The following is a 24,573-nucleotide window of genomic DNA, read 5'->3' as shown; positions in this document are numbered from 1 at the left end:
TTTTCCAAACTTCGCTCTGGAGCTGTTTCCTTTCTGATCCCAAAAGCACTTTGAAACTCAGTGAGTGGATCATCTATATGCAAATTCCTTCATTTTCCCTCTGCTGTGTTGCATTTGTGGAAAATCAAGTGATGCCAGTTTTCATTGCAGTTGGACTCACAATATCTTAAAGGTCTTTTCCAACCCAGATGATTCTGTGAGCCCGTGATTATGTTGATATTTTGTTAAGATGATAACTGAAAAGCACAAATGTCATACAGGTTAAAATCAATTACTGAAATCAAGAACATTTTGCAGTCCTGATTGAATTACTAAACTGAGATATATTTAAATACAAATCTGTTCTTTTCCTGCTCTGTCAAGGCTTCCAGTCCAGTGATTCCTGCAGCTTTATTGCTTGTAACAAGGCCCAAATCAGTTACTTGGTGTTACAAATTGTCACCCGTGATTTAGAGAGCTAATCTCTTGTAATTACTTTCTGCATCAGAGTTTCTGTATCCCTCCTGTCCCCTCCCAAACCCCACATGGGTTTTTTCCCCAGTATGAACTCACCTGTCTTGGTGCTTCCCAGAGCTTCCCCCATTGAAACACAGCAATTTTCTGCCCTGGAAATGCAGTTTTCCTGTAGTGTTGATGGCTGTCCGAGAGGTGAGCCTTCCCACCTTTTTCTAGGGATGCATTGCAGCCATCTCTTCCTTTCACATCTGAACAGGCACTAATAATTTTCAAGTCCAGTCACATGCTCATTTTTTTCTTTCCTGCTGGCCAGGATTTCATTTGTTCCTGCTTGTTATCCAGACTCCCTACATCCATATATAGCAACAGAAATTTTTTTTTTTTTTTGTCTGACTTTGTGCCTCATTTCCCCCTCTAAGTGTCCTTCTCCTGTGTTCAGCTCGTGCCTTTCCTGGATGCATCAGCACTTTCATCTGGGAAGGTGTCTTATTAGCTGGGAAGGTGCTGGCTCTGCAATTTGTGCTCTCTCCCTTCCCTCCAATATTGCTCCATCACTCCAACCCAAACATTTCTCTCATCCCTTGTGCAGCCCTGTTCAATTCCAGGATTTTTTGGGGCTTTCCCTTGCACCTTTTAGCTGGGGGATCCAGGTGCAAGGAGCCTGGGGATGCAGCGTGGAGCAGGCAGCGTTGCATTTGGAGGCACTGGCCTGCAAGAGGAATTTGCAGCTGGCAGCTCCTGCCTGCCCCGAGCTCCAGGCTCAGCACCAGCCTCTGTCCTGCTTGGAAGCAGGTTCCTGCTGCTTTGGGAGGCAGCTCCTCTCCTGGCACCCTGCACAGTGGCAGGGAAGAGCCTGGCGTGGCAGCGAGTGAGGATTGCCAAACCTCGGCTTGGGCTTTCCCTGGAGCTCCTTTCCAGGATCCCTGAGCAGTGATCAGCCAGTGTTGCAGAGGAAAGCCATGGCAGGCAGGATTTCTTGGAGGCCACGGTGCTGATCCACAAAGCAGGCTTGCAGAGGCTGGATTTCTGAGCACAGCCTGGAGAAAGCAGCAGGAAACCATTTTTCTCCCTAATGCAAGCTCCTTTTTCCCTGCCAGCACTGAATCCACACGTGGGGTTTAGTGGGACTTTCACCATGGGTGTCTCCCTGGATGTCCTTGACTTTCTCCTGTTTCCCTGATGCTCTTCACTGACGTTCCTGGCACTTGACTTGAGTGTTCCATCCTGTTCCCTGCAGCTTGTGGATTTTCCCCTTCTCCTGACACAAACCCTCATGTTTGTCTTTTCCCCCTCTGTTTGTGGCCAGAGTTTCAGGCTTTAACCAAATTCCACATAACAGAATTGTCTTCAGTGAAGATTTTTGGGATGAAATTTCAGCCTCAGGCTCGACTTCGTAATTCAGGGGAGATCTCCCTGCCAGAAAACGCAAATTTCCAACTTTTTGTATTGTGGCTCATAATTTGCTGGGGATGAACAATGCTCTTGTGATCCAATGGTGGAAGACTGGCACCTGATTCTTTCCATGTCCCAAATTTCCCTCCAGCTCCCAAAGTGCATAGGCAGTGCCTCAGCTTCCCATTTGGAATGGGGCAAAAAGGATTGGCAATGTCTGTAGTTAGTGAGATTGATAAATCAAACATTGGAAGATGCTGCAGTGACAAATTCCCCCTATTTCTCTGCCACATGCAGGAATGGGAAGGTTGTGCTTGGGCTCCTTTATTTAAAGTCCTAGACAGGTTTCAGAGCCAGTTGATCCCTGCCACATGGAAATGTGCCTGTGTGACACCAGGGCTGTGGGGACAGCTCTGGTGTCACCCTTGCTCAGGTTTGCACTTGAGGCCTTTGATCTGTGCAAATAATCTCGATTTGGATCTTCTCTGCGTGTGAGACCTCTCTCGCCAGGACTGTGCTGGCAGCCAGGATTAGCTGGGCTTTGCTTCCTTGACAATCTTGTTTTTAAATCTGAAAGGACCTCAGCAGAGTTCTCTCCTGGGGCAGGGAGGGAGCTCATTCTGGAATATGTTTCTCTCGGTGTTATCAGGATTTTCTGGCTGTCAGGATAAGCCATGAGGCTTATGGGTCATGGAGTTTTCTTCCTGCAGGAAGTTGTGCCTTCAGTTTAGGTTAGGTTTTACCTGACCTTCCAATGATTTTTATCTTCTTATGATTTTTTTTTTCATATTTCTTGCTTTCTGTGGGTGTTTATATTTACCCAAATATAGTGGGAAGAGCATTGGGTAAAAGAATCTCTTAGTTTTTGCCTTTTGGTTTCCTCCTGCCCTCTGGAGATACCAGATTCCAGGAACATGGAGGGAGGAGAAAACAGGGCAGTGTTCCTTTTCCTGCCTCAAGGTAGACACCAGGAGCTGCTGTACTTTTAGGGATATTGCCATTAGGTAAAGAGAGAGAAGAAAAAACCCCAGATATTAAATTTACTTGAGCTGTGTTCCCATGAAGATGCTTCGCTGGGTATCAGTGCTGTCTGCAAACCTTTTTACATTGAAATAATTGAATGGGAGTATCCATTTTAGAGTTACTGGGGAGTATCCAGAGTCTATTCCTGGTGCTGGGAGCGGAAATCTGCTTTAATTGGAGCGCTTTGCTGGGAGTTGTGTTTCCTGCCAGAGCCCGAACAGTGGGAAGGATCAGCAGCATGAGGGGTTATAAAACCCCCAGGCATTTCACATTCATTTCAAGTAAAAAAACCCCAAAATTGGGCAAACAGAGTCTCTGCACAGAGGATTCAGAGACTGCTTTTAAAGCCTTCCCAAAAAGCACCTGAATCCATAGGGACACAGTTCCTGAGCTCCCTTCTGTGTTTGTTTTACTGAGTGGCTCCTACTCGCAGAGCAGATAAAAATCCACTGCTGCCACAAATAGCACTCGAGATTTTGGTGCTGATTGTAATTAACCCTGATGCTTTCTGCCTGATTTGGTTCATTTTTGTGTTTGTAGGCAGCACACAGGAGTGCAGGAACAAACCCAATTAACACTGGGAAGTGAAGGCAGGGTGTTATCAGATAACTCAGGGAATGAAGAGAGCTGGAAGCCTTTAAAAATAGTTTTTTTCAAGATAACTGTGTCACTCTAATTTCAGAAGAAAAATGTGTGTAGGTACATTATTTTTAAAGCCAGTTTTGTTTCCCAAAATGCCTTGAAAAATCGAGCTGATCCATTAAAATTGCTTTTCCTTCAGGGTTTCATCTTAGAGGGATTCTTCTACACAGGGATAATTTATTCCTGCTTGGCACTGTGTCCATAAAGCACATTATTAGCAAACTCTCACAATTTCGTTCTCGCATGCTAAAATAAAGAGGAAAATTAAAAGATTTTGTTTCATGTCCATCATCCCAGATTACCTGAGCTTTATTTCTGAATACAGTCTGAATACAGAATGGTGAGAAGCCATCACTGGAGGTTAAAGGCACCTTTGTGTTCTCATGTGGATTTTCACTTTGGCTTGTTTACTTTCTCAAAACTTGTGTCTCTTTAAATCCATAAATCAGGAAAGTTGTGGAAATCCATTTTCCAAAGGTTACTGATTTCAATTTACCCACTCAGGATTCTGTCTACAATAAACATCTCTTAAAAATGAAAGAACACCCAGAGACAGCCAGACCCCAATGAATAAAGGAAAGCTTAAAGGCTTGAACTCAGTCCTGCTACCTCAGATCTGCCTCCTACTTAGAGCCAAGTTAATTTCAACTTGATTTGAAGTTAATAATGCCTAAATAGGTTGCTAGTTTTTGTCATCACTAGGAAATTAAATCAAATGGAGTTGCCTGTGCTTAAATTACTGTTTTCAATTAAGTGGCTCAAAGGAGAGCAGCAGCACTGAGAACTCACCCTGGTCCTGCTGGAACCTCTGGGATGGATCCAGGGAAGCTTTTGTTTAAATTCTGGCCTGGGAGGATTTTAGAACCAAGTGATATTCTGATGGAGAGAACTGGCAGGATGTTAGCAAATAAATACTGTATTCATCACATTAAAAATGGGTTCTTGTGGTCAAGTGGATGGGTTTTAGAAGGGTTCCAATGATCCAGCAGTGGATGCAGCAGGATTTTGGGAGGCTGGAGAGGAGAAGGCTCCAGGGAGATCTAAGAGCACCTTCCAGTGCCTAAAGGGGCTCTGAGAAAGTTGTTTTATGGGCAGTGGTGTTCAAAGGGATTGCAGAGCAGGTGGGTGTAAACACCAGCAGCGATGCTGCAACAAAAAACGCAATTTTAAATTGAATATTTTAATTTTTTTTTTTTTTTTTTTTAGTTTTTAGGTGTATGAACAAGAAAATATTTAGAAGAGAACAGAATTCATTTCTGTATTTGGTGCTTGTGACTTTCCTGAGCGTGATTTCCATTTCAGCATCCTGAAATAGCTCCTGGATAAGTTGTAGGGGAACGGAGGAAACGCAAAAATAGTCTGAGGACTAGAAAAACACACAGAGAAGGCCAGAGCTGGGTCTGCTTGGCTTGCCAGAGGCAGAGTCTGACTGCAGGAGCATCCCAGAGAAAATTCCAGGCACTGAGTGCCCTGCCATGCATCCTAGGAAGTTTTAAAGGGAGAACCCTTTAAAGGTGAACTGCCTTTTGGGGTGAATGATCCAAGGAAAAGAGCACTTCCCATCTCTAAAATTGATCTTTAAAACTGTACAGACCAGTGCAGGGCATGTTCTTGTCATGATTAGGTTGGTGGTTGGTGACATTTAAATGATGAAAGTGTGGCCAGGGTTTACTTCCCAGGCAGGAAGGATTGCAGGAGGGCACCAGGCACTGTTACCCCCTGGCTGTGGCACAGGGGTGATGGAGTTTGCTGATTGGAACATCAGGTTTTATTTCATGGGCCAAACTTCACATTAAAATCATTAAACATTAAAATCACCGCCTCCTTCTAGTCCAGCGTTTCTGTGGAGGATGGCACAGGGGGAAGGGTGGGTTTGGGATACAGTTCAAATTAACTGGAGCTGGAGACAAGCCCAGAAATGTTGTGGAGCACATGGGGAACATGGGAATGCAATTGGTTTGCTGGGAGTGAAGGTTATAAAGCTTTCTGTTTATATGATAAATGTATTTCCCTATATAGAATCACAGATTTGTTAAGGTTGGAAAAGCCCTCCAAGCCCATCAAATCCAACCATTCCTCAGCACTGCCAAGGCCACCACTGCCCCATGTCCCCAAGGGCCACATCCACACAGCTATAAATCCCTCCAGGGATGAGGCCTCACTGTCCTGGGCAGCTGTGCCAGGGCTGGACCCTTTTCCAGGATGGAATATTCACAATATCCAATCTAAACCTCCCCTGGCTCAACCTGGGGCTGTTTCCTTTCATACTGTCCCTGTTCTCTGGGAGCACAGCCTGACCCCACCTGGCTCCACTCTGCTGTCAGGGATTGTGCAGAGCCAGCAGGTCCCCCCTGAGCCTCCTTTGCTCCTCAGCTTCCTCATTATATGGGAGAATGTCTCAAAGCTGTAGAATGCCTGTGGGAGCCTGGGCTGGCAATGTGATCATTGTCTGGTGGGACTCCACACAGGAGCAGTTAAGGGAGGGATTGATGCACTGCACCACCCCTGTAATTACTCTGCAATTATTATTTATTATATATTATTAATTGATTCTCCCCAAATCAATCCCATCCCAAGTGTTCACCTCTGGCTACTGCATCCTAATTTAGGGAACTGAATATAATGGAGTTTTAATGGGTGTCAGCACCAGGTAAAACAATACAGCAAGAATGCTCTGAGCAGCAAGACAAAGCCTGTGTTGGAATGCTGTGGCTCCAGGTGATGTCTGTGGTGCCTGGATGTGTCCAGTGATCCCTGTGCTCCCTGGGCACTGTCCCTGGCATTTCCACAAGTGCCACGTGCACTGCTCAGCCTTTGTCTGCATCTCACACTCGTCCCTGCCAGTTCTGCCTCGCCATCCTGGCCTGACTGATGTTTGAAGTGATCTAAGAATACCTCAGATGTATTGTCAGGGGGCTCAGTGCTAAATAAATGATAGGAGAGATGAGATCCTAGCAAGCGTTTGGGTAACATAAGCAAGATTAATGGTTTGGAGCCTGTTTTCTGAACAGTGGGACGTGATTGATCAAAGGGAAAAAATTGTCTCTGTGCCTCCTTTGTACCAAAACTTTCAAGAGCTGAAAATGAGCAGCTGAAGGAAGAAATGCAGAGCTTAGGGAAGAAGCTTGTGATGAAAAACTAGGGTGGGAGGTTATGAAAGTACAGGTTGACAGCTCTGTCCTCTTTATCAACCTTTCCCCATAGGGATCTGCTGTAGAAGATTTTGGACAGGCTGCTGTAGCCTGGATAGGTACTTTGAAATTTTTTTTTACAGTATTTTTTAAAAATCAAAGACTTTCATTGTGCTGTGAATAAGATTTGGGTTTCTAGAAAGCTGGCTCCTTGTGCTCTCCAGGGAGGAAAGAGCTGAAGGGGAGGAAGGCTGCTCTCCCAGGGAAGGTGACTGTGCCTGAGGATCTGGGCAGAAAGGCAAGGGCAGATTTTCATGTGCCTCACTCCCTGCAAATAATGCTCCTTGCAATTGCTGCTCCTGAAGTCAGAATTTCGGACTTAAAGACTTGAGACTTAGAATGATATTCTGCCTTTTTTCAGTATCTTTCTTTAAAAGATGTTACCCTGACTAATCTAACAGTGGGGATGGGCTTTCATTTAGCTCAACCCAAATAGCAGAGCTGGTATAGGAATAAACATGAATTCAATATCGATAGAGGAGATTGATTTTGTAAAAACACTGCAAGGAGAAAGGTGGTTTAAACCCATTTGCTCCATGCCCAGAATAACCATGTGTAAATTGTGATCACTCCTGCATTTCAAGTGTCAGTTTTAATTTGAGTCTTTTATAAACCACTTGGTTGTTGAATATTGCAAAGAAATTTAACCCCCTTGGAAGAAATCAGGAAGATTCCTGCCATTGAGGTAATTAGATACAAATTTGAGTGGGGATTTTTTTAATAAAGATTAAATGATCTGTTCAACTGTTTCAGGCCCTGCTTGAGATACACACACCTGTGTCTAGCTTGTAGAGCATTTTCCTCATTAATTAAGAGCACTTTCCTTGTGTTATTACTTAATTGGGTATCACAGGGAACCTGATGAGACAATGAAACGGTCTTAATTGCAGCCAAGCTAAAAGCATGGCACTCCACACGCTGGAGTGTTCCACGACGTGACCCCAGCTTGTCACCGTGTGCTGCCAGCCATGGTGCCCTCAGGGGAGAGGGAGCCGCCATGGAATTAACTCAGCGTGCGCCACACAGCCAGGCTGGGCTGGGGAGCAGCGTTTGGGGTGCTGAGGGAGGAAGAGCTGGGCAAGGCCTGCCCGTGGGTACTGGCACCTGGAAACCTCCATGCCCTTGGGCTGAGGGGGATTGTGTCCCTGAGCCCGGGGGAGAGCCCACCTGCAGCCCTGGGGACACAGCAGGAACAGGAGAGAGCCCAGAGGAGGCCATGGGGATGCTCTGAGGGCTGGGGGTGCTCACCTGGAGAGGAGAAGCTCCAGGGAGAGCTCAGAGCCCTGGCAGGGCCTGAAGAGCTCCAGGAGAGCTGAGAGGGACTGGGGACAAGGGGGAATGGCTTACCATTGCCAGAGGGCAGGGATGGATGGCATATTGGGAATAAGGAATCGTTCCCTGTGAGGGTGGGCAGGCCCTGGCACTGCCCAGAGCAGCTGTGGCTGCCCCTGGATCCCTGGCAGTGCCCAAGGCCAGGCTGGACAGGGATTGGGACAGCCTGATGTGTTGGAAGGTGTCCCTGCCATGGCAGGGGATGGAGCTGGGTGATCTTTAAGGTCCCTTCCCACCCAAGCCATTCTGGGACTGTATAAATTAAACACTTCCCCATTTCAATTTCCCCCACTTAGCAGATTTAGGAAGTTTTCCTTGTTTGACAACATTCACTTTGGAACCACCCAAACATCTTGGCTGTTTACATTTCCCAGGGATGTCTGTCCATTTCTCAGGGATGTCTGTTTCCCTGCAGTTTCAAACTGATAATTACAAAGGTAAACGACCATATTGAACTTCAGAAAATAATATGTAAGACTTGCTTTCTGTGAGTGTACACATGTGCTTCTGGACAGCCAGGGGCTTGTGTGCAAGCAATAAATTTATTCTTCTGGGATTAATCCCTACTCTGCTTCTTCAGCCTATTCCTTTTTTATTTTATTTTATTTTTTTTTCTGGGGGGGAGAGTGAAAGAAGGAGAAAGCTCTTGCCCATGTCATGTTTGTGTGTGCTCATCTTTCCCAAGCAGCAGGTAGATGTGTCCAAACCATGAATTATGAATGGAGCTGCTGGAATGCTGCAGATCCACAGTGGAATTGACCTGTTTTATTCATCCCTCAGCAGCACTCACTGTGGGACTGGGAAAAGCCAAAACCTTCCCATTTTCTGGGCTTGGGAAGTTAGTCCTGGATTACACTGATTAAAACTTGGCAAGGGGAAGCTGGAGAGCTTTCACACCTTTCCAGGATGGGAAATTCTCTTGTTCAGGGGGATATTTCAGTCTGAAAAACAGTTGTCAAAGGCGAAGTTATGTTTTTCTCTCTTGGAAATGAACTCTTTTGCAGCCTGCCAAGGTATTTTTTTCGGTTTAAGGGGAAGAGATGGCAAGAGATGCTTTGCCATCAAGGCCAGGGACTGTGCATGACACAGGAGCTGAGTTCTTGTGTGACTTGGAGCAAGATTTGTGCTTTGTCTGGATTTTTGTTTTCCCTATTCCTGGAAAGGAATTATTGATATTTCCCCTGCAAAGCTGTTTTCAGGATTCTTGGATCGAAATTTTCCAGGAGTTGATGATATGGCACAGAATCCCTTGTAGCTCGGGGGTTTGGCATTGGTGCCACTCAAAGTAATGGTGAGAGCTGGAGAAAAAGCTGGTTTTTATCATGCTCTGAACTCCTCGAGTGCCTCACACAGCCCTGCAAAGGCAGAGTGGCAGTGAACCAACACCTTTTATCTTCTGCATGTTTGCATTTTCAATTTATGCCCCTTCAACAGTCATCATGCAAGGAATTTGATAGTGGGAGGGAGGATCTGAATGGATTCCATTTCCATTCTGTTTGTTGTTGTTACACCCAGTTTAATTTTTCCTGTTGTATTCCTGTGTTTAGCCACAGCCTGTGTGTGACTGCATTCCCGGTGGGGAAGGGTGGGAGAGCTGCATTTTACCATTTACCATCCTATTTAAGGTAGTTTTTGCCTTCCTTTTATTGCTTTCCTTAAACAATATTTTGGATTATTATTGTATTTTGTATGAGGAAGGGCTGCAATAGGTATGATTTATTTTAAATACTCAATTTCTCTAAAAATTTCCTATTTTCTTGCCAAAGGGATCCTGGAGCTTTGTCTGCCAGAAGAAATGGTAATTTCATGTAGCTACTTCTGGTTTTAAATCTATATTTTAAATCTATTGCTGATTTTATTTGTATTTAAGTCAAGAATTCCCAGCTTGCTGATTTAAAACATTTGATTATAAAGTTTTGGGGTTTTTTTAAGTAATGCTTTTGTTCTCCTGAAAGAAATTTCTGCTCCCTGCTTGGTCAAATATCAGTTGTACATTGCTGTCCTTTCATTAAAATTAGACCTCCTTTATTTTGGCCACTGCTTCTGTGCACACTTATTTAAGTAATGGCATCTAATTAGTAATTTGAGAGTCTGTTTAATTTTTTATTGTGTAACAAACAAAGAATGATACATTTCAGTGGTGATGTGTGCTAGGAACTAAAGTCAAGCTCCCCTTGGAAACTGGAATTCAGATTAATCCAGAGTGGGGTGCACAAGTGTTTGTGTTCAAAGAACAGCTTCCCACTTGATGAATTCCTGTGGAAAGGAACAGATTTCTCCCAGAGCAGGCTGGGATGTCAGCAGCAGGATGGATCTGATGGTGTTCTCACAGAATCCAGAATGGTTTGGGTTGGAAGGGACTTTAAAGTTTATTCAGTGCCACCCCTGCCATGGCAGGGACACCTCCCACTGTCCCAGGGTGCTCCAAGCCCATCCAGCCTGGCCTTGGACATTCCAGGGATGCAGGGGCAGCCCCAGCTGTGCCAGGGCTTTTCCATCCTCACAGGGGACAATTCCTGTTCAATATCCCATCCACGCCTGCCTTCTGGCACTAGGAAGCCCTTCCCTGTCCATCCCTAGTCCCTCTTTCAGACTGTTTCAGAAAGTAGAAGATGTGAATCTTAAGTTTAAGGTGTGTCTCAGCTTGTTTGCTGGAAGATAAACATTAAATCACTCACATGAACAATGTTGCTTTTCCCTCCCCTTTTCTACCCCGATACTGAAGTGCTCTCTTGGTGCTTGGGTTTTGTCACAACCACTCTGCATCCCCCAGTCTGTGTGTGCCCACCTGAAGGGGTTTTGCTCAGGCTGTGTGAGTGGGGCAGGACAGAGCAGCGCTGAGGTCAGGGGTACCAGGCCCTGTAAAACCATCTCAGCCTCTCTTTGTAGGGATCTGTTTGTCTTGTGATCCATCAAAAGCCAGCTGGGGAATTTGTCCTGGCTGATGGCTCGTTTCCTCCTTGGAGAGACCTTCAAAGGCTGCCGTACAAGGAGCTGGCATTCTTCTGCACAGACACATGGTTGTTCCAGGAGGTTCATTAATGCAACGCTGCCTTCAAGCTCTTTGGAAATTTAAGGGTCTCATTCTCTCGTTTACACCAGCGTGGAACCGGCTAGGAATTGTAATGACTCGAGCTTTTGTAGTGTGTGTACAAAAAAGGGAGATTGAATTTGATGGGTTTGCTGGGAATTAAGATCAGAGAGGAATATTAGATCATCTATGCTAATGGTGAGTAAATGAGATGGTGCAAATTCCGAGCAGAAAACGAAACGCAGGCTGTGATTCCTCACAGGATGAACTCTGTCACAGGGAGCTGAGGGGTGAGAAGAGGGTGTTAATTGCTGAGGCTGCTCTCATGGGCATGGCTGATGCTCGCTTGGGCACGGTCCATGCACCACACGAGGAGGGAGTGCCATCCCTGCCTCCCTGGAATTAAGCTGATGCCCGGGCAGGATGCTCAGGGCTGCCTGAGAAGCTCCTGCAGAGCTCACAGTCTCTGACTGGCACCTCTGTAGCTGCTGCTTAGGGGGCTGCAGGCTGGGCTTGGATTGCCTCTGGTCTCCTGCTTGCCAGACCAAAGTTCAGCTCCCTCACCTGATTTTTCCAAGTCCTGTGCTGTGTGCAGTTTGGGGCACTAATGACTTCCCTTGGCTGGCCAGCCACAGCCTTCTACTGCCCAAAGGGCTCCAGGAGAGCTGGAGAGGGACTTGGGACAAGGGATGGAGGGACAGGACACAGGGAATGGCTCCCACTGCCAGAGGGCAGGGTTAGGTGGGATGTTGGGAAGGAATTCCTGGCTGGGAGGGTGGGCAGGCCCTGGCACAGGGTGTCCAGAGAAGCTGGGGCTGCCCCTGGATCCCTGGCAGTGCCCAAGGCCAGGCTGGAGTTCTAACAGTCTTTAGGGTCCCTCCCAACCCAAACCATCCTGTGATTCCTCTTAACATCAGCCTGTGCTGTTACTCAAGTAATCCATGGTGGTTTTGGACAAGACAAGCCCAAGTACCAGCCCTGTTTTCCTTGTTTCTGGCTGCCAGCTGGATGTGGAGCCATTGATTGCTGTCCTTTGAGCACAGTGCTCCATATTGCCTTAAATCCACTGAGACATGTTTGTTTGATTGTAATTATTATTGTAACTGCAAGGTTTTGATAACTTGTTCAGAGCCTCCAAAAAGGAAAGTAGTGCAAAATGAATTTATATGTTCCAAGATCAGGAGGGACTGACACAATCCTCTGTTTGGATGAAAGATCCTCCTGCAGCTTGGGACTGAGCATTTTTTTCTTTTGGTCTTTTGGAAACAAAAGTAAAGATATTGAGTCCAAGATTTATTAAATCCTGATGGATCCTTCTGATGTGCACTTGGAAAGCTCTTCTGTGTTGGCCTGGCCTTTTATCTGCTCAGTCTTCAGATGCTTCTATTTTATCTATTTCTGAACTTCCAGAGCTCCAGAAAGCCTTTCAGCCCAATTTAATATGGAATAAAGCAAAAAAGCATGGTTTGATTCCAGACCAAGTCGGTCAGGCAGCAGTTAGATAAGTATAATTAGACTTGTAATTGGAATGCGTTGTAGACAATTAGTTTTTGTAAATGTGTGTAATTTAATCCCAAGTAGAGGGTCAGGAGGACCTTGCTGTGAACGAGGTTAAGGAGTAACATGTATAATTTGCAGGCCTTGTGATGCTCATGTCTGACACAGCTGGAGAGGAGCATGTCCATCTTTCCAAAGGCAGCACAAAACCCACCCTCCACGAGGTGAGTCAGGGCTTCTGTTCTGCCTCTGTCTCCCAGCGCCCATTCCAAGAGCAGCCTTCATAAACCCATGGGGGATGGATGCTACAGCAGCAGTGATTTATGGAATCCTCCATAAAAACCCAAAGTCTGTGAGGGAACAAGGCCCACTCTGTCCCTTCAGCTTTTGGGGATGCTCCTGAGCAATGGGATCTGCTCTCATTGATCTCATCCCAAACCCTGGACTCGTGCTCTCTGTGGCACAGGATCTCACCCGCGTGGTTACACGGCAGCACTTGGGATGTTTTTCTTCCTGCAATCCTTTTGTCAGGAAAGGGGCAGCCCTTCAGCTCCAAGGTCAGCCCAGGAAAAGGGCCTGCTTCCCAGACATGTGGTACTCATTTGCTTGGAATTTTTGACACCACTTATTGCAATCCAGCGCGGCTGCAATTCCCAGGCTCTCGGTTTTGGGGTAGGATTGAACGGTAAGGGAGGAATGCCCCAGCTTCTGCCTGGAATCTTACAACACAGCGCATTCCCAGGACTGAACAGATCCTGCACCATTATGGCTGGCCTGTACAGCTTTAGGAAAACAGCCTCAGTGTGCTGGAGTCCCCGGGCAGGGGCTGGTGCTGCTGGTGAGCGGCTGCACCTGGGATTTGCCAGAGTTCTCCGTGTTATTTATGGCTCACAGGCTGCACTGAGCGTGACCCAGGTTCTGTCAGCACAGATGCTGGGGCTGGGGGTGGCTCCCACAGCTCAGTGTCAGCTCCACAAATGCAAAGCCTGGAGGAGCAGGTTCTGGTTTCTTGCCTTCTGCTGTAATAGCAGGAGCGGGGCACCCGTGTGATTAACGGCGAGAGTCCGAGTAGCAGGATTATAAATACTGGGAATTCAAAGGAAACCTCAGCTCCTGGCAATTACAGAGTGTGTGCAGCAGGGAGATGGAGCTTCTGACTCCGGTGTTATTTGTGACCTACTTGGAACTGAAATGTTGCAAGAGGCTGTTTGTTTAATACTCAATTGCTGTTTTTTAAAAGTTATAACCTATTCGGGTTAAATACAATCCTTTGAACGTGGACTCAGAGATAAACATTCTCCCCAGAAAATTCCACCAGTTCTTGTTGTCTTCATTTTTGCTGCCAGCAAGTGCTCAATGTGTTCCTTCTTTTTCCATTGCAAAAACCCCCGCCCCAAACCTCCATAACCTTTCCCATCATGTATCCAATATTTTATAGAGCAATCACAAAGGGTAGTAAATTGAGTAAAACATACTATCCTTGGCAGGATTTCCCTCATGACTAAATCCAATATGAACAAAGAGGACAAGGGCAAATAACTTCACTTATTCAGGTCATTTTTCTTAAGAATCATAAAAATTAGATAGAAAAGGCCTATTAGATTATCTCTCCTCTCTTCCATTTTGCCAGTTCTTGGTTGTTCTATACAGTAACCTTGTGAAATTTTACTTGTCCAAATGGAAGAAAGATAATTTTTCCTGCTGGTTATTATTTCTTTTGAGTGGAAAAGGATGGATGGTTTTTCTATCTGGGCTAGAAGCACTTCTTGTGCTTCTACAAGGCTCATTTTGAATTTCCACAAGTGTCTCCTCTTCAACAGTTTTGTGTTCCTCTTTTTGGGCACCGTGATCTTATCGTGAGGCGTTTCCTAAGCTTGGGCCCATGTTTTTAATTCCACCCCATTATTCCAGTTGTTCAAGTATTGGAATAGCCCTGAGGCCATCTGTAACAATTTCACCCCATTGTGTTTCTGCCCTTCAAGTGCTCGCCAGGATTAATGTACCACCAACAACAGATTGTTCTTGCTGTATACTGGGAAATGTTTATAAATGCTGTTCAGATTAAAATAATTTTAAATCCTCTTAAAAATTTGTTTCCCTCCCCCCAAGAGAACTGCCAAGGAAGTGTGTATATAAGATGACTTAAACCACCCAAAACAATAAAAACAAAGCCTCTTGCAGTGGTAAAGGACCATGAAGAGCTGGAGAGAAGCTGTCAGTACAGCACCTCTAGAGCTTGTGTTTAACTCCATGCATGTGGTTTAATTGCTGTGCTGAGCTTCTCACAGGCTGAAGAAAGCAGTGGAATGTTTTTGACATTTATTGCTCTCAATTGAAGTTGTGTGAGTGTCCAAAAAATGCTGAAATGAATATGGGTTTGGAAGGAGTTAATGTTGAAGGAGTGTATGTGCTTATCTGCTGCTGAAAGGTCACTGAGTAAATTTAAATTCTTCAATGATCCCAGTGTTGTGGGGGTGCTGCTAAAATGACAGCTCTTGTTCTGTTTCCAAAAAAAAAAAAATCTGGATAGGGACTCCGGAGCAAGTGGGGATGTGTCTCATGTTGCTGGGAAATAGGGAATCATTGAATCATGTCACAGAAACCAGAATGGTTTGGTTTGAGAGGGACCTTAAAAACCATCCAGTGCCACCCTTGCCAGGGTCAGGGACACCTTCCACTATCCCAGGTTGGTCTAAGCCTTGTCCAGCCTGGTCTGGGACACTGCCAGGGATCCACACACGTGTGTCATCCTCATCTCCTCAGCACCTCCAGGGGGAATTGCTAGCAGTGGAATTTTGGAGGGAAATGAAGGGAAAGGAATGTGCTCAGCTCAGTCAGGGGGGGATGACGTGCCTCAGTCTGTTCTCATCCTGAAGGAGTCTCAGCATCCAGGACTTGGGCCTCCCCAGTGTCTGCTGGGTTCCTGAATTACTGTAGACTCCTGGGTGAGGTTAGGGAAATCAGGCAAGTCTATAATTCATGAGCTGGAGATATATTGAATGTGACAGGGGAAACAAAGAGAAATTAGGATCCACAGAATGAACATTTGTGACAGCAGCAGAGGATTCTTGGAAGCTGCTTCTGGATCTTAGGGGGACTGATGTGCTGCTATAATAAAGAGAAATAAACCTTTAATATATAATAAGGTGTCTTGTTTTGAGAACTGGTTTTTGACACGTGTATTTGGTTATATTTCAGTCTAAAAAATAGGGTCTCCTGGTCAGGCTGATTAGAAAATAAGGTTTTATGTTTAACAACATCCATAACTGCCCTTCTGTCTCTGTCACAATGTTGATGCCACCCCTGGGCATCCTGCATCCTGATCCCTGTGTGGGAACACAGATCTGAGGGATGCTGTCCCTGTTCTCTGTGGCTCTTGTGTTGTGAAGTTTGCCTGCCTTGTAAAATGGAAGGGAGGACTACAGTCTGTGGTACCACACAGGGATTTTACTTAAAAATACTCCTGATTTGGGAGAGTGGTTTCACAGTGAAATAAAACTGGCATCCTTTTGCTCTGTTCTCCATAAAATCCATGGATGGGAGGGTGGCCATGTACAGACTTGCTGTACATTAATTTTGTTTGTAAAAGCTCTGTAATTATACAGCTCTCCTGCCAATTTGGCACAGGAAGACAAGGAAAATCCCAAGCGGAATGCTTTCCCCATGAAAAGTCTTTCTGTAGGGTTTTTTTCCTCCCTTAGCTTGAACATAATAACCTGATTGGCAAAGCATTTAAAAAATGAATTGCAGGGCTTCCAGCGTGAAATGATTGGCTCCATAGGAGTTATGGCTTTTGCATACGTGGGGGAAAAATCCAACTGTGCCGCCGAGATCCGCTGGGATGTCCTCGTGGAGAGCCTGCCAGGCTGCAGTGACCTGGAATGCATCCAGCTGGTGCGTCACCTCTGCTACCAGCGCTGCATTTCTTCAGCTTTTAACTCACTTCTGCTCTCCCTGGCAGCTGGTTCATTCTTCTGCCAGAGATAGCTTCAGGAGGGGGAGGAAAAAAAAGAACTGCAAATAGAGGAATTGTTTGGAATATTGGGTCTAAACATAGATGAGGGTGATGGCTGGTTCCATTTTTAGCTACCTAAAGAAACGAGGCTTATCCAGCAGTGACATCTGCTCGTCGGCTGCTTCCTCACAGGTTCTGAGTGCAGGGGTCAACTTCAGCCAAATTTTGATTAAAAACCAAGTTTTGCTCCAGCTTTTGACGTTTGATGAATGGGGACATTTTGAGCTCAGTGGTGATTTCTTTTTGACCACGTGGCTGCAGGGCAGGGGAGGAGGGAGAGTGGGTCATACGAAGCACAGGAGCAAGAGAGGAGGAGAAGTGCTGGTGTGTGAGCTCTGATATGAGGGCAGAGAATAAAATCATGGTAAAACCATGTTCCAGTAGCTCCCTTCTCCAAGAACAGCCTACCCTGTGTCCCTAGGCAGGCTCCCACCAGGGGATGTCTTCTCCTGCTCTGTTCCCCCCTCTCCTTGTGCTGCCACGACCATTTGTGGATCACTGGGGCTCAGGGAACGTTTTTGGCCGTGTTCTCTGAGCTCAGATGAGCTTAAGGCGGCCGGGAGAGTGAGGGCCGGCCTGTCTGAGGCGCCATGGCTCCCGCCGGCCCACAAAGCTGCTTTGCCTCAAGGATTATCCGGCTGCCTGGGACAGTGCCATGCTTCCAAGTGGGCATGGAAGTGTCTCTGGGAGGAGGATCAGCACCTGAGTATGCCCCTCATTGCCTGAGCAAAGGTTAGATATTGAACTTTTTGGTTTGAGTGCTTGAAGTTTCTCTCCTGCGTCAGAATCCAACAGGCTCGCTCGGTTGGAAGGGGCCCTGAGGGATCACCCACACCCCAGACTGACCAAATTCACAAAGCATGCTCTTTAAGGGAGCAGCTGACAGGCTTGAGGCATTGGCCACCTCTGCAGGAAGCCATTTCCAACATTTGACCACCCTGTTGGTAAAGAAATGCTTCCAAATGTCCAGCCTGTGTGGGACAGGCCAGAGGGACAGGCCTCCCTTGGGCGGCCCTCGGGTGCATCCCAGGCCGTGGTTTGTCCTCCCTGCCGTGCACCCCCAATTCCTGCCTGCAGGGCTCTCCAGCCACTCCTCTCCAGGCATTTGGGTGGATTTGTCCCAGCATTGCTGGAGCATGGCTGGTGAAGGCCACGTTCTGCTGGGCAGGCTTTGAGGCTGTGTGTTCCCATCAGGAAAGCAGCAAGGCCGTATCTTTGGGAATTGCACCAGCCTGGACAGTAAAAGCTGCAGCTTTCCTTTTGGAGAGCACTTTGCCCCCTTTTAGAAATGTTTTAGGGTTTAGTGATAGGGAAATGCTGTGGCTGCAGAGCTCTTTAAGGCGCCCTCCCAGAGTCTGTGGGGAGCTCTCGGCTGAGGGAAGTAAACTGGTGACCTGGAAAAAGAAAATGAAGGAAACAAGATTAGTCTGCTCGACAGGGAATGCCATCCTGGGATTTATTTTGATTCCTGTCAAAGAAGCAGCCTGAAAGACTTTATGCAGAGAAAATTTGTGTTTTGTAATTGGAGAGAAAAAAAATACATACTTTTGAGACACACACATATATATATGTAAAAAATATAGAGCTTGGTTCCCGGCTGGAGGCTCTGGGAGTGCTTTGGAGAGGCTACTCTGCATGATATCCTTTATTTAGCAACTGTCATGCCCGTTTGTAGGATCTGTGGTGATAGAACCTGTCCTGGGAAACGTCTGAAATCCAGAATCATGAAATATTTAGTGGACCGTTCACTGCTAATGGGCTCCAGCCCTGCGCCAGCACCACAGGATCAGTAACAAAAGGCTCTGTGTACCACTGCCAAGCTGCCTGGGACTGCTCTGAGTTTGTTCAAGTCTTATTTCAGGTTTTATCAAAAGCAAAATCTGAGTCCAGCAAGGCAGGGTTTGGTTGGTTGAAACCAGCAAAAGCTTGTTTTATTTTCCTTGCTCAGAGGAAACCTGGGATATGTCATGTGTGGCATACACAGAAGTGAGTTATTTTTTTTCAGCAGTAGATAAATTGATGTGAGAAAAAATACACAGTATTGATTTTCCTTTTCCTGTGGCTTTTGAGAGGTTGTTAATGCAGCAAGTACACAAGAGCACTCATATGTCTGTCTGCACAGTAATCGCTAATAAATTGACTTTCTTAAAAACAATTTTTAGTCTGTAGTTTCAGTGACTTGATTTGTGGAGTAGATGATATCTCCTGGCACATAATTACTCATTTTTGGGCCATGTATAAGGGGGGAGGATAAATTTTCCTGCATTATCTGTAGCACTGAACATCTCTCCTATTACTCAGACAAGTTTTTTCTCTGTGTCTTCTTCCTTACTGTAGCTGAGCAAAGAGGTTTTTAAGGATCTGAGGCTTTTCTCAGTGTTAAAATTTACAGCACAGACACTTTCTAGAGCTAATTCTTGTGCATTCTGACACAGCAGTGGTCACGATCGTGACAAGGACAATGATTTATACTCAGGGGACCAACAATCTGTTTCTCTCAGTGTCTCCAGAGTGACTGCAAAGAACTTGTTTTCCTTTGGGGAAAAAACCCCAAACCTGCAGTAGGACCCATGGTGATAATCACATTAATGGCCCAGTGAGAGCAATTTGGTGACATGTGACAGAATGTGACGTGCCAGGCCCTGTCAGTGTGCTGGTGGTGATGGTCTGAGGATGCTGAGGAAGGCAGGAGCTGACCCATGGAGTGGGATGAGGTGTTGGTCCATGCTTGGGGAATTGTGGTGGGTGTCCTGGTCCTGATGCAGAGGTGGGCACATGCTGATGCTGTGGAACCACTGGTGTTCATGGACACTTCTGTGATGCTCTTTGTTCTTGCTGTTCTGGGCTTGCAGTCTACATTTGGTGGTTGTTGATATTTTCCTTCCATTATCCAGTGCAGGATTGCATTGTGTCCAGTTTCTCCTGGATATGGTCTGCACAGTGAGTGTTATCTGGAATTTGTTGTCCCAGAGGTTTGGTTCTAAGGCCTTGTAGGTTGTCACTGTTGTAAGGAGACAGACATTGATTATGTGGCTCTGAGGTGATTTATTCCCAATAAGTCCTTGTCTTGGCAGTCATCTGGTGATCTCAGCTCTCATGACAGTGATCCTTCTTCAGTATTCCTGACAGCATTTTCCTGATTATTCCTTTGGTCTTTGCTGTTGTTCTAATGTCCCACTTGTTTTTAGCCACTTTTCTGGTTTTTGGTCTCTCTTCCCACGGTGCTTCTCAAGGTCCTGCCAAATCACAGATCTCCACTCAGGAACCTTTCTGTGGAAGAACGGAGACTGCACTGTGAGGTACACAGTGAAATTTAGGACTTGTAATTCTTGCACGTTCCCAGCACTGCTTTCCCCCCCACTTTATGTCCTGTTTACAGTGCAAATGGTTTCTGCAGGAGGGCCCTGGACATCTGTGTGTTTGGCTGTTTATTGCAGAAGGCTTTTAGTGGGTCAAGGAAGCACACAGAGGGGAGCTTCTGGAGTGGCCTGTGAAATGATTCTGCTTAGCTTTGTTTTAGCACTCCTTGCACAAACCTCTGCTCCCTCCCCTTGGGTCACAGCTTTCCAAGCTGTGCCAGCAAAAGCAGAGTCAGGCTCTGCTAAACTCAAATATAATTTGCATTTGTGCAGAGGTGCTTAATTACAAACGCCTCTCCTCCTGCCACAGCACTCCTGGTGGTTCCTGATTGCTCCCAGTAGGGAGCTGAGCAGCTTTGAGGGTGGATGTCATTCCCTTGGGCTTAGGAAGGTTTTCCACATCCCCAGGAGTGCTGTGTTGTGAGATGGATGAGTAAAGGTCAGTGGTTTGATGTTCCCAGAGGGCTGCTTATTACAGGATGTAATCATGGAATCACAGAATATCCTGAGCTGGAAAGGAACCCCGAGGATCATTGTGTCCAAATCCTGGCCGTGCTCAGGACAACCCCAAGGGTCCCAGCATGAATCCCACCCCAAGGGGTTCACAGCGAGACCAACACTTCTAAACTCTCTCTCTCAAGGATTAGCATGCACGATCTGTAAACCCACAGATGAATTGGAAGGCAAGCTTGTGGTGAGACAGGAAAAAACCCCCAAACCTGAGCTATTGCCTGAGGAAACATGGGAATCCCCATTGGAAATATTTAGATTAGAAAACACATCTGCCAGGAGTTTGGCTCTTGGAATTTCATCAGGGAAGTCCCACCTTATTTTCTTCTAGAGATTAAAAAACAAACAAACAAATCCACCAAAACCCATCCTGAAAATACATTGCCTGTCTGCTGTATTATTTATATGCCTAGAATTGGACATCCTCTTGCAGTGCATCCAAATCCTCTCAAGAGATGGTCTCAGGATTTTTCAGGTCCTGCTTTGGATGTGCAAGCCTTAGATCTAACTTGGAAATTGTCAGGGAACTATTTTCCACTGAAACACAAATATCCCCTTCTCACCCCCTCAAGAAACATTAAAGCCTGTTTGGAGGAGTGAAAGTGCAGTACAACATTTAGTTCTAAACTGAAGATTTCCAAGCTATGTTGACTTAGAGCATCTGTTAGTGAAACATGTCTGCTCTGCAGACAGTTTTTGTACTTGTGCTGTGCAAGCACATTTCAAACAAGCACAGCAAATGTGCTGCTGAGAACAATCCAGCAGTGCTGCTTGGGTCATTTAGATGACTTAATAGGTCTTTTCTTTTTCCTTACTATCTGTATTAAATCAATGATTCATATAAATTATGCCAAAGGGAGTTAATTGTTATTGCATGGTATAAAAAGCTGCCAAACTGAGGGCAAAACTCTGATTGCAGTGCATGAAAGAAAATGGAGCTGTGTTCTGATTGCTGAAAGCATAAAATGGCTGAACCTGTCACCCCTACCAGAACAGCCTGGACTGGAATTCCTGTGGAAACAGCAGCAGCAAAGGAATTGTAGAAGCAAATGTTTGGTGACTGTGGCGTGTTTGGAGGTTTTGGAACATTTGGATGTCTTCAGAACACACAACAAACATTAAATGTGAAATAGCCAGCTGAAAGAACTGTGCTTCTCTGGTGCCTGGATCTGCAGAGGAATTTTGGAATTTCACTTTGTTGGTTCAGGGGGAGCTGAGCTCCTCAGTATCTCCATGAGATTGGACTGTGGTCTGTAGAATTTGGTTTATTTGTTATCTCTGCAGGAGGGGCACTGCTACCATTCTCTCTTGTGGTTCCCCCAGCACATTTTCAGGGCTGTTTGAAGAGGAATTGATGCTTCTCAGGCTTTTCTAGCTTTTCAAGGTTGTGCTTGATGATCTTGGCTGTCTTTTCCAGCCTGAAGGATTCCATGGCTCTCAGAGGAATGGTACAGCAAGGGCACTTGAAGACAAGCTCAGGTGCTGCACTTTGCTGTGGAATATTTCTCAGTGTAGCCAGTGGAGAGGCAAAAAGAGGATCTGTCATGTGTTACTTAATTTTGATGTGCATTCTGCACTAAATCTTAGAGTAGGAGTCCTAGTAAAATATCTGTATTGTATTTGAATATCTGTGTTGTATTTGAATATCTGTGTATGGGCCTTGCCCTGATGAGCCCCGGTTGTTGTAGATGGGCTGCAGCTGTGATGGCCTTCATTGGGCTGCAGCTGTGGCCAGTGAAGATAACTGGGATAAAAGGGGGTGGGCTTGGCCAGGCAGGGACAGCCTGGAAGGAGTTCTGACCAAGAAGCAGCACCAAGCAGAGGAAGGAGTCTGTGCTGTGAAGAACTGTCCCCAAGAAATATCACTGAGAAGGTATGGGACTTTAGAAATATGATAACAATAAAATCTGACATGGTGTTTTCCTAGGGAAGCTGCATTTTCCATGGAAGAAGATAAAACAATGAGAAGTTCATGGAATCATGGAATGGCTTGGGTTGAGAGGGACCTTAAAGCCCATCCAGTACCATGGCAGGGACACCTTCCACTGTCCCAGGGTGCTCCAGCCTGGCCTTGGACACTTCCAGGGATCCAGGGGAAGCCACAGCTGCTCTGGAAAATCTGTGCCAGGCCTCCCCACCCTCCCAGGGAAGAATTTGTTCCCCATATCCCATCTGACCCTGCCCTCTGTCAGTTTAAAGCCATTCCCCCTTGTTGTATAATGTGAGAGTTGAAACACTGCCTGTTTTATGAAGGAGAATGGAAAAATACACACTTTTAGGAGTTGTTTGGAGCTAAATTCTGGGTTTTTGTGCAAATAAAAGTAGTTTTCAAGTAACACTAGGAAATAAATAGAGGAGTGTGTGGAATATATAGGTCTGGGGTGGGATGGAGGAGGACAACATCAGGGAGATGCTGGCACAGAGAAGGGTTTGGAATGAGAAGGTGGATTTGTTGGAGCCAGTGGGAAAGTCCAGGAGCACCACAACACACCAGAAACTTGGGAAATGAGGAAATCCACGCTCTGCAGTGACTAAATAATTAATAAGGGACCATTTCTGGCCTGCTCTGTGACCTGACCCAACTGCAGGAACGAAATGTGTGGGGTGAGGATTAATGTGCCTTAGGCAAGGGCCGTGCTGGGATTGGAACAGGAAATGATTAAAGCCCTTTGCAAAAGCTGGAGGAAAGCTTGTTGTTTTGCTCTAATATTATCAGGAATTTTTATAATCCATGTGCAGGAAGGTGAAGTAGTTGAGTGTTGGGGGGCTCCCCACTATGATCTTTTTAAAAAATGGGGAATGTTACTCTAAATTTTGGTGAGTTTTCCACCAGCATTGTAATACCTGTCTCTGTGTGGCCTAGGGAATTAAGTGAACAAAAATTAAGGCTACAATGACAGAAATTGCCAATGACTTCTAAAGGAAGGAGAGACTGGGACTGCTTCAAACAAGTGCTTAATAAACCCCAGTGAAAGAGATGTTGACTTAACTAATTTTTAATTGCTTTTAAGCTCTTAAGTGAGTTTGGTATTGAAAGTAATTAAAGGCCTTGAAAGATTGTGGGGAACTTTGGGAACACCTCTATGGAAAGGCAGTTACTCACCTTAAAATAATTTTTACTGCTACCTAATCTGTCTGAATCACTCAATTAATTACTTAATGAAGTGTGGTTCAGCCCAGGGATGCTGCTCAGGTATGGCAGAATGTGTGTGCTTTGGGAATAATGGAAAGCACAACACCTGATAAACAATCAATTGTTGTTTTGAGGAACTTTATAGATAAATTAAAAAACACCAGTCAGTTTTGTGAAGCCCTTTTTTGACCAGGACTCCTTTTCCCATAAGAACTGGAATGGGTGAATTTTCTAGAGCTGCAAGGTTTCCTTGCAGAATCACAGTTTAAGCAATGTTTTCATCAGTGTGGCTCAGCTGGTTTTTCAGATGGAAATAACTCCAGCAGGAAGTGTCTCTGTCGATACAACAATCTCCAAATTGATTTTGTTGTCATGTTCCCATTGAGGACGGCGCAGAGAAGATTTCAACGCTGCCTTGTGCAGATGCAGTGGGAAAACATCCTGAAGGGATCAAGGGCTGTGCTTAGCCTGGAATTCAGGGTGGGAGAGAGGAAATGCCCCCGAGCCCAGGTGAGACCCCACCTGCAGAGCTGCCCCAGCCCTGGGGACACAGCAGGACAATGTGGAGCTGCTGGAGAGAGCCCACAGGAGGCACCAGAGCTGCAGCCAGGCTGGGACATCTGGGGGTGCTCACCTGGAGAGGAGCAGGATCCAGGGAGCCCCTTTAGGTACTGGAAGGGGCTCTCAGTGCTTATTTTCTGTGCTCTATTAGCAGTTGGATCTGTCTCCCCAAACTCTGCTTCTCAGCAATGCACTGAGCTGAATGGTTCTGATATTCCAGTTATTCTGAGTTTGCAGATTGAAGGACAGCCCTCCCCAAAAGATGGCCCATGTAAATTGAAGTGGATTATTAAACCAGGCTAGAATTTACTGCCCTTTGCTTTTCTAAACACAATGAAGTGAAAATCAAGAATGAGGGCATTTATCTTGAGTGTGTATTTTTCTGGATTACAAACTTTGGCAGATGTGGTGCAGAGCGATATTTCTTGGCA

At 45.8% G+C, this 24,573-nt stretch overlaps 1 protein-coding gene across 5 annotated transcripts in view; it reads left to right on the top strand.

Annotated features, from left to right (window-relative positions):
* The window catches only part of FAM168A (family with sequence similarity 168 member A), a 120,635-nt gene that overhangs the window by 6,791 nt on the left and 89,271 nt on the right, over nt 1-24,573 (top strand). The window contains exon 1 of one of the 5 annotated variants that reach the window (XM_064728610.1): nt 22,231-22,321. The exons of 3 other annotated variants lie outside the window; for them this stretch is intronic. The gene's annotated coding sequence lies outside the window, so the exon portion shown is untranslated. Of the gene's footprint in view, nt 1-22,230; nt 22,322-24,573 lie in introns of those variants that run through there. One more of the 5 variants, XM_064728646.1, reaches the window with a different exon arrangement.

The sequence above is a fragment of the Zonotrichia leucophrys genome, chromosome 1, assembly GCF_028769735.1.
Source record: "Zonotrichia leucophrys gambelii isolate GWCS_2022_RI chromosome 1, RI_Zleu_2.0, whole genome shotgun sequence".
NCBI lineage: Eukaryota > Metazoa > Chordata > Aves > Passeriformes > Passerellidae > Zonotrichia > Zonotrichia leucophrys.
This window is presented reverse-complemented; position numbering and strand designations above follow the sequence as displayed.